Genomic DNA, 7,865 nt, shown 5'->3' with positions numbered 1-7,865 from the left:
TTATCTTTATTCAAATCGTGAATCAGGAGTAGAGGAAAAAAAAGGCAGTGGGAAAAAGCATATTTGTGACGTGGAAAATATGCCAGGCAGCCACAAGCTTCCTGGTTTGAGCTCTCAGCAACGGCAAAGAGGAGAGGGGGTGGGGTTGCTCCGCACCAATGGTCCTGCCCACAATTCAGAGGCAATTTTTGACCTAGAAAATGACAGTTTTTTGGGGGGGGCTAAACACTGCATAATCATAATTAAAATTCTACTGAGAACACTTTAAAAATAGCTCAAAGGATGATCGGAGTGGGACTTTAAATGATATTCCTATAATGTTTGACCCAGATCTGACCCAGACACCCTTCAGAGAGTCTTTGGAGCTCTGAGGCTGTGGTGTGCAGAGGAGGAACAGTGACTCACCGCGCCCTACACCACCATCAGCCACTCACTGACAGACTTGAAATGCTCTTCACATATTTCTCTGCTTAAAGCTAACGGGCTGGTTCAGTCTGTTGGACACTCTCAAGCAGTAGTTGGCAAGTCTAGAACCACCGGATCCATCTACCTCACCAGTGTGAGTTCTACCATTGCCAAACACCACTAGAGAACCAAAGGGTTACCTCCTGCATGAGTCAAATGTGGAGAGCTTCGTAGGAAAGGCTGGCTTCATCAGCGCACCTCCTCCTGAGGTTGCAAATTTTTAGCAAATTGAAATAAAAAATCAAAAAAGAAAAAAAAAAAAAATCACAAAATTACATCCAGTTGTGAAACAATAGGAACATTTAAGGTTCAATTGCTACGTGAAGGTGATGGAAGTCTGTCTTTTCCTATATTGGCACTACACATAATTGCTCAAAGTATATATACAGAAGCAAAAATGTGCTAGTGCCAAAATAGGCAAAGAAGAGGACAGGCCTTTGGATGTTGAAAATGTGAGGATATGTTTAAAAAAAAAGTAAAGATTTAGAAGTACACAGCACATGCAGCTGCGCCAGAGTCAATACATTGTACTTTCCCCATCCTCAGGCCAAGCAGACAGTAAGGCACTAAGGATGGACGGTCATCATCAAGTGGTTCTTTCTCTGCTCTGTTTATGGCCCTATGGTAATTCACTGATAGTGAGCTCTCACAGTGAATTCTACCAGTGCCATACACAGAACAGGAGTCATTTTCCGCCCAACACACAGACCAGCCGCCGGTCGGCCTGCGATGGCAATCCGGTGAAAAAAGAGCTACAAAAAGTACCGTAGTCAGGATGGAGCAGAAAATAAACAGCCTGGAGGAGAAATAGTGACAGCGGGAATTCAGAACAAGTGATGGAATGATGTCAAATAGGAAGTGGAATACCACGGCCTATGGTGCGTCCACAGTGTTGCCTTGACACAGCTTAACTCAGGATGTGCTGCACTGCAGAGGATTGATCCTCACATTGGGTAACAGGTCAAAGACTACTGTGCCTCGACTAAATATAAGTCCAGTCAAGCCCGTAACCGTTCACTGCTAATCACTAGTGTTGCCATTTATGGATTTCCAGGAAGGGACAGTTTGTTTTGAAAGCAATTCACCCAATTAGGCAGTAATTGCACAGTTAGATGTAAATTTAGAGTGATAAATCCATATAAAGGGGAACTTTAAGGGTTATGCAAACTGTCTCTCCCATAAAACAGTCAAACTATCATAAAGACTTGGCATGTTTCTTGTTTTAGACCAAATAAACCACCAATTGTTAACAAAAACTCACATTTTCACCAGAAAGCTTAAAATAAACTGTTAAAAAAAAAAGAAAAAGATTGAGCTTTCCTTCCTTTGTTTTTTTCCAGTTGCCTTTCAAAATAAATCTTTCATTCAATTAAACCTGCACTCTTCCACAATAAATAAAAGTTATTTACTTCCATTCTTTTATGTATTTTAACGTTAAAAAGGAACAGACAAATTTGCAGGTTTTGCCTTCTAATCTACATTAACCATATTAGGAAGCGAACCTTTAAAGTTGGAGCCAGATGCGCAGCGTGACAGCTCAACTATACAGCATAAAATGTCTCCAGAATCAGCATGCAAAAGGTTTTGTTTTATTTAAAGTGAAATTTCCCAGCACTCTCTTTGAATTTTAGGTCAAACTAAATCATAAAGACCCACAGCATCTGTGACATAACCTTAAATCCCTTTCCTGACCTTGAATGTATTGTCAAAAGCATAGCCTGCATTGCAGATAATCCGTATGAGAGAGGCAAGCCGCCCTTAGCTCTGTCCTGCCGGGGGCCCAGACGCCCCACCCTTGGTTCAGCCATTAGCTCCCTTACTGAGGGGCCTGCAGTCCATGGAGCTTCCATTGATTCCAGCGATCAAACCATGCACTAAGTGATTCCTCAGACGCCCAAATGGCTCCCTGAGTAAGACTCCCATTGCCATTTCCTGGAGTAATCAATACCACTAAAAAGCCAAGTCAGACAAAAAAGTATCCTTTAAAGATTTGTCTGTGTTTTTTTTTTTAACTTAACTAATTAAAAACAATATTTGTGTCTTTTAAACAACATTTAATTTATAGATCTAGAGAATATAGGTGGAAACTTGTCATATAAAAAAGGATGCATAAAGCACAAAAGCATGAATCATTTTGTTTTATTTTGAAATGTATGCCCATCTTTAAATATTTAAATGCAGACGGGCACTTAAATTAAGCTATAGAAAATGATAGGATTTGGTGGGGAAATCACACATTTCTTTCATCTATGACTGTAAATGTAAATAAATAAGCTTTTTCTGAACAAGAACATTTATAAACTGGGCATCCCAACTGGAATTTAGCAAGAGAAAAACAATGAAAGGCTTCCTTTAGGTGAACTTGGAGATGCGTGCTCTAAATCCCATAAGCCTTCAATTGCATAGTTTACAACTCCACGGTTTTTTCTGGGGAATTTAACCTGCAGCCACGTCCAACCTCATCCAAAATTCAACGTCTAACCATACATGATCCTTAATAAAAACATTTTAGTAGAGAACAGGAAAAAAGCAATATTCTTAGACACACGTGCAAATAATTTGGGAGTATTTTAGAAGTTTGGATATTCCTAATATATTTAAGAATATATAGAAGTTGTTAAATAAACTAAGATGAACATTAAACTTTGACATTGCATCCTTTGGCATTTTACGCACGGAAAAAAACCCGCAGGTGCAATCAGATTAGGACTACATAAACGACAACAATGAGGCATTCATGAAAACTACAACAAACCACTGTTTCATTTATTCTAGAGAAATTGAAAACACGTGGATTTTCCAAACAGGAATATTGTAAGGCATTAATCAAGAGAAAAATGTTTTTTTAAAGGGGAAAAAAAATAATTACAGCAATATTTAATTTAGGAAAATGCAATGTAAAATTGTTAAATACAATCAGAAATATTTGTGCCTTTGGTTATTTTGGTATTTTTCATCTTCAGTGGACTTTTAGTCCTAACATTATTGATCTGGGGGGAGGGTTCTGCCTTAAATCTAAATGATAAAATGTAACTGCATACCTTTTCTCAGAGTCCGTCGTGCGTCACCACCGAGCCCGCAGTCTGCGCTGAAGTCGGACCCCTCTGCGCGCACATTTTCTCTTCCTAACCTATCATTATCAGTTCGAGCTTTTCCGCTATCAGTGTCGTGGGGGCGACTGGAGACCCGGTCCGCGCTGGTCCGCCGCAGCAGAATTACAATGAAACAAAAGAAATCCAAGCGGAGTCCTGAACTTCCTGAGTATCAAATGTCAATTGGAGTCCTGCTCACCTCCTCTCCTCTGTCTGCTCGCCTCTCTCCTGCGCTTCCCTCTCCCTCCAAAACAGCCTCCTCCCTCTTTACCTGGGCGTCCTCCACTCAGGGCGCACTCACGCCAACAAAAGGTGCTCTGCGGCGCACATTTCAAACGGCGCAGGAGTGCGCCACACAAAAAGATCCGCCTCTGCACCTTTCTTCTCATCTTTATCTGAAGGGTTATTGTTGTTTTTTGTGTCCATGCAACGCCTGCGCCACACAAGAGTTTAAGTTGGACTTAAAAAAAAAACACACAGTTGGAACTTTTCCATCCGCTTTTAATTTGACTTCATGTGACACCATCTTCAGTTAAAATACCTCCGAAAATTGTCAAAAAATCAGTAAATCCGTCCTATCTTTTTTCTTTGTTTCCTAAAAACTAAACAAACCATGATCCACCTTTTGGGTTTTCATCTCTAAACCCTGAATGTGGAGCCATTTTTCAAAGCAGAGCTGTCGCAGCTTGAGCAGATCAGGATGGGTTTTGTCTCTCCGGATTAAACGCTTTCCTGACAAAATCATTTGGACCAAACCCCCAACCCCCTCTCCTGAGCCTCTCAGACCGGGAATTTGGAATTTCTTTTCTTTCTTGTCTTATTTTTCAATTTCAACATCAGGAGTCTCCATGCTGATTTTGTTTAGGTTTTTTTCTCTAACCAAAGTGGATCAAAAGGCACAAAATGTTTCATTTTATGCTTATATTTAAAGGGAGGATCTTCACAATTTTATCCGGATCTTATTTTTTCATTCGAAGAAAAAAAAAAAGAAATTTATACAATTTTTGGATTCAAATAGCTAAGGCATGTGCACTATTCAAACCATTATTCAAACCACCCCTTGTATTAAACGTTTTTATTTGCCTTTTTAAACGTTTACAGGCCTAATGTTTGAGGTGAGGCCTTAAGGCCTTTAAAATCAGTACTATTGTTAATTAGCTTTTTTTTCTCCATGAAGACTATAGATGAAGGCAAAATAGGAAATTGTGGATTACACAGAATATTTGTTCTGCAGACTATAAAATAGAAAATCAAGTAATGAACAATATTCAGACATTATAGCATCATTCAGTGGCGCATGCGTGTTTAGTTCAGTCGTTCTTGGGTTGCGATGCTGCAAGATCAAATGACCACCTCCAGATGGCCAATCCGGCCCTGCGGTTAAACTTCTCTCTGACTGGTCCTCCTCTTCTGATTGCGCAACACTTCCTGTCTGAGGACAGCTACAAAATCAAGTGCCTTAGCTGTGACTCTAAATCTAGGATTATCATTTTTACGCGTCACATAACAGGCCTTTTCAGATTGGTCACAAAATAAAAAACAAAAAAAGACAAAAATTCTAATCATACAACCTTGAGATGATGCTTTGGGTCCTGACAGGAGAAGCAATACCCCTCGGCCTTTGCTGGGGCCCATGCTCCTCATCCTCATCCACATCCAGCCTTAAGGATGCCGTGCTGAAGTGTGCCCCTATTATGCGCCAAGTTGGCCTAATATATATGCTGTGAGTGCTGCCAGCGCTTCTCTCCGATGGCCAGTCAGAGTCCATTTACCTGCTGTTGAGGGTTACGCACATACCTGGGTAGACAAAACTCCTCTAATATTTAGGAGGGATGGAGCTGGCTTTGGTTTCACTCTATTCAGAGTGAATAGCGACGGTGAAATTAATCCCCGCCGCTGCCGCTGGTGCTGCATGATGGAGAGCAGGAGCGCGCAGCTCTCCAAACCTCGGCGTGGTTTCCACCTGCTGAAACCAGAGCCGCGCCGTTGCCTGCGTGAGTCAGGGGCGTGCACGGGGAGATGAGTACACCTCGATGAATATTTTAAAAAACTCATTTGGTCTTGTCGTGCTGTGATGCCAGATCGGGAGGGATCAGATGGACAGAGCAGTGCGCTTTGTGACGCGCCTCTCCTGCGGGGACAGGGGTCAAATAATCACTTTACGCAATTTAGATAAATGTTTTTTCTGAAAATAATATTTCATCAAGTTAATTAAATTTACTATTACATAATTTAACAAATAATTTTACACCAAAACCCCAGATTTTGGCAACAAAAAAAAACAGTTATTTTTGTAGAAAGTAAAGAAGCAAATTAAAAATTACATTTTAAATTCTTACACTGTTTATGAATAATTTTCCTAAACGTCAAAACATCTTAAATCATCTTAAAATTTTAGTATTAGTAGACCAATTTATAAGAAATAAAATAAAATGTTTTAAAAACCTCTAAAAAATTGCATCCTTTTTTTTCTTTCCAGAAAAGGTGTTGGACTTGTTCAAACATCCCTATTATACATTTCATCACAACATGATTTTGGAAAATGGGATACTAGTGTAGTAAACATGGCTGAAAAATGAAAAGAAAATCTGGTTAGAGATGAACCCTGTCTTTTCCTGAGTGTTCTTTTGAGAGTCACTATCTGACGGCTGTTGCTGGGATGTCATCCATCTGTCACACGTTTTTATGTATCCTCCACCTTTTGATGAAGGCCCTGCTGGGCCAGAGAGGCGATTGCTGTCTGAAGGTGGAGGCAGGTGAGAGCAAGTTGACCAGTGGTTCATTTATTAGTAAAGAGCCAGGGGTTGGTGAGCTGCTGTAGCTACTATCGCACCCCCCTGACTCGGGCTCTAAAACAGAGCTTGTAACCAGAGAGCACTGTCATCCAACACTGATCCGAGGCATCCAACACTGAATGCTGGGGATGTGAACCTGACCGGCATTCAGCAGAAACATCTCTGTTTACAGGAGATGCTTTAATAATTTGATTTAATTTGTAGCAGTCAGCAGCGGAGAGGTTTTTTGACATAATTGCTGAACACTTTGTTCAGGAAAAAGCTGATGGATCAAACCTCCAGCAGCAGACAGCTCATGAGTATATAAAGGCCACATCGGACCAGAACACCTGACCATCTTGCTTCAGCACGGACCAATCACACAGCTGGCAAATGGCTTTGGCATTACGTCATGGAGGCCTGCAGTTTGTCTTGACCAACGCACTGCGGATAAAACAGAAGCTTTAAATATTTCATTGAGCATCTCAGGTTACTGGACTTCTGGAGGTCAGGGCTGCAAAGAGACCGCCTCGTCCTCTCCACCCTTCAATTCCCCATCCTCCTCTGATGCAGAAGAGGAGAGGGCACCCGAAAAAGAAGAAGGAATGGGATTTGGAAAGTATTGATGGACAAAAAAGGTTGTTCAACTAGCAGACGTTTTCAAAAATATATACTTTCAGCAGGAAAAACTGTGAACCACACCTGCATATGTCGATCATGGCCGGATATAGGCATGCTGTAGATGCTGCAACTACCCCCTCAAAAGTAAAGAAATAAAAATAATAAACAAAAAAAAAAAAACCACTAAAAATAAAATAAAAGACAATAAAATAAGGATATATGGATAGAAAGTGGAAAAATGGAAAGACAGACAAGAAAAGTAGAAAAAGCTTCTCCATGCTGAGAGCTCCCTGTTTACATGTTCTTCCACAAGCCAAAGAAAAAAAATCTAAATATCCCAAAATCTAAAAATTTTACCTAAATTCTACCTGCACCCTATAGTGTGGCTGGCTATGTCCAGGCCTCATGTTGATGCTCTTGGTTGTAAAGGTGCTTTGCAGGAGAGCAGGCTGCAGTTTTCAGTCTGCAACATAAGATTTGGAGGAGAGAAAAAAGGCTGCATGATGAAAAAGATTTGAGGTAATTGAGTGCAATCTTATGCTTTCGACATGGACTAAAGATAATTACAAAATATTATAAGATCAGCTGACCAACATCGCATTGCAGAGTTTGTGTTGCTGCACTGAAGCAGTAATAAAGGCAAACAGGAAGAGAGAGCTGATGGATGCGTGACAGAATACATTTTTCAGAGAGAGGATTAAACAGCCTTATGTCACCAGCATTTATTTCCCCTTGCTGTGATCAGACAAAAGGGAAGGTTTCAGCTGGGACCATGAGGAGGAAGGGGAGCGCCCCCATCTGGCCCATAAGCAGAATTTATCCCTAAATGTTAGGAAAGAAAGAAAAAGCAGAATTTAATGTTTTCTCAGACACTAAAGAGCTTTGTTACAGTTTTTTTGCTAAAAGATTTCTT

At 40.6% G+C, this 7,865-nt stretch overlaps 2 non-coding genes across 2 annotated transcripts; both read right to left on the bottom strand.

Annotated features, from left to right (window-relative positions):
* Positions 1–497: 497 nt before the first annotated feature.
* On the bottom strand, positions 498–598 carry mir182 (microRNA 182). Its single transcript, NR_107213.1, has one exon. It is a non-coding gene; the product is annotated as a microRNA 182 (primary transcript).
* A 464-nt stretch (positions 599–1,062) lies between these two features.
* Positions 1,063–1,153, bottom strand: mir183-2 (microRNA 183-2). Its single transcript, NR_107212.1, has one exon. It is a non-coding gene; the product is annotated as a microRNA 183-2 (primary transcript).
* Between the last annotated feature and the right edge of the window lie 6,712 nt (positions 1,154–7,865).

The sequence above is a fragment of the Oryzias latipes genome, chromosome 23 (assembly GCF_002234675.1).
Source record: "Oryzias latipes chromosome 23, ASM223467v1".
In the NCBI taxonomy this organism is placed as follows: Eukaryota; Metazoa; Chordata; class Actinopteri; order Beloniformes; family Adrianichthyidae; genus Oryzias; species Oryzias latipes.
This window is presented reverse-complemented; position numbering and strand designations above follow the sequence as displayed.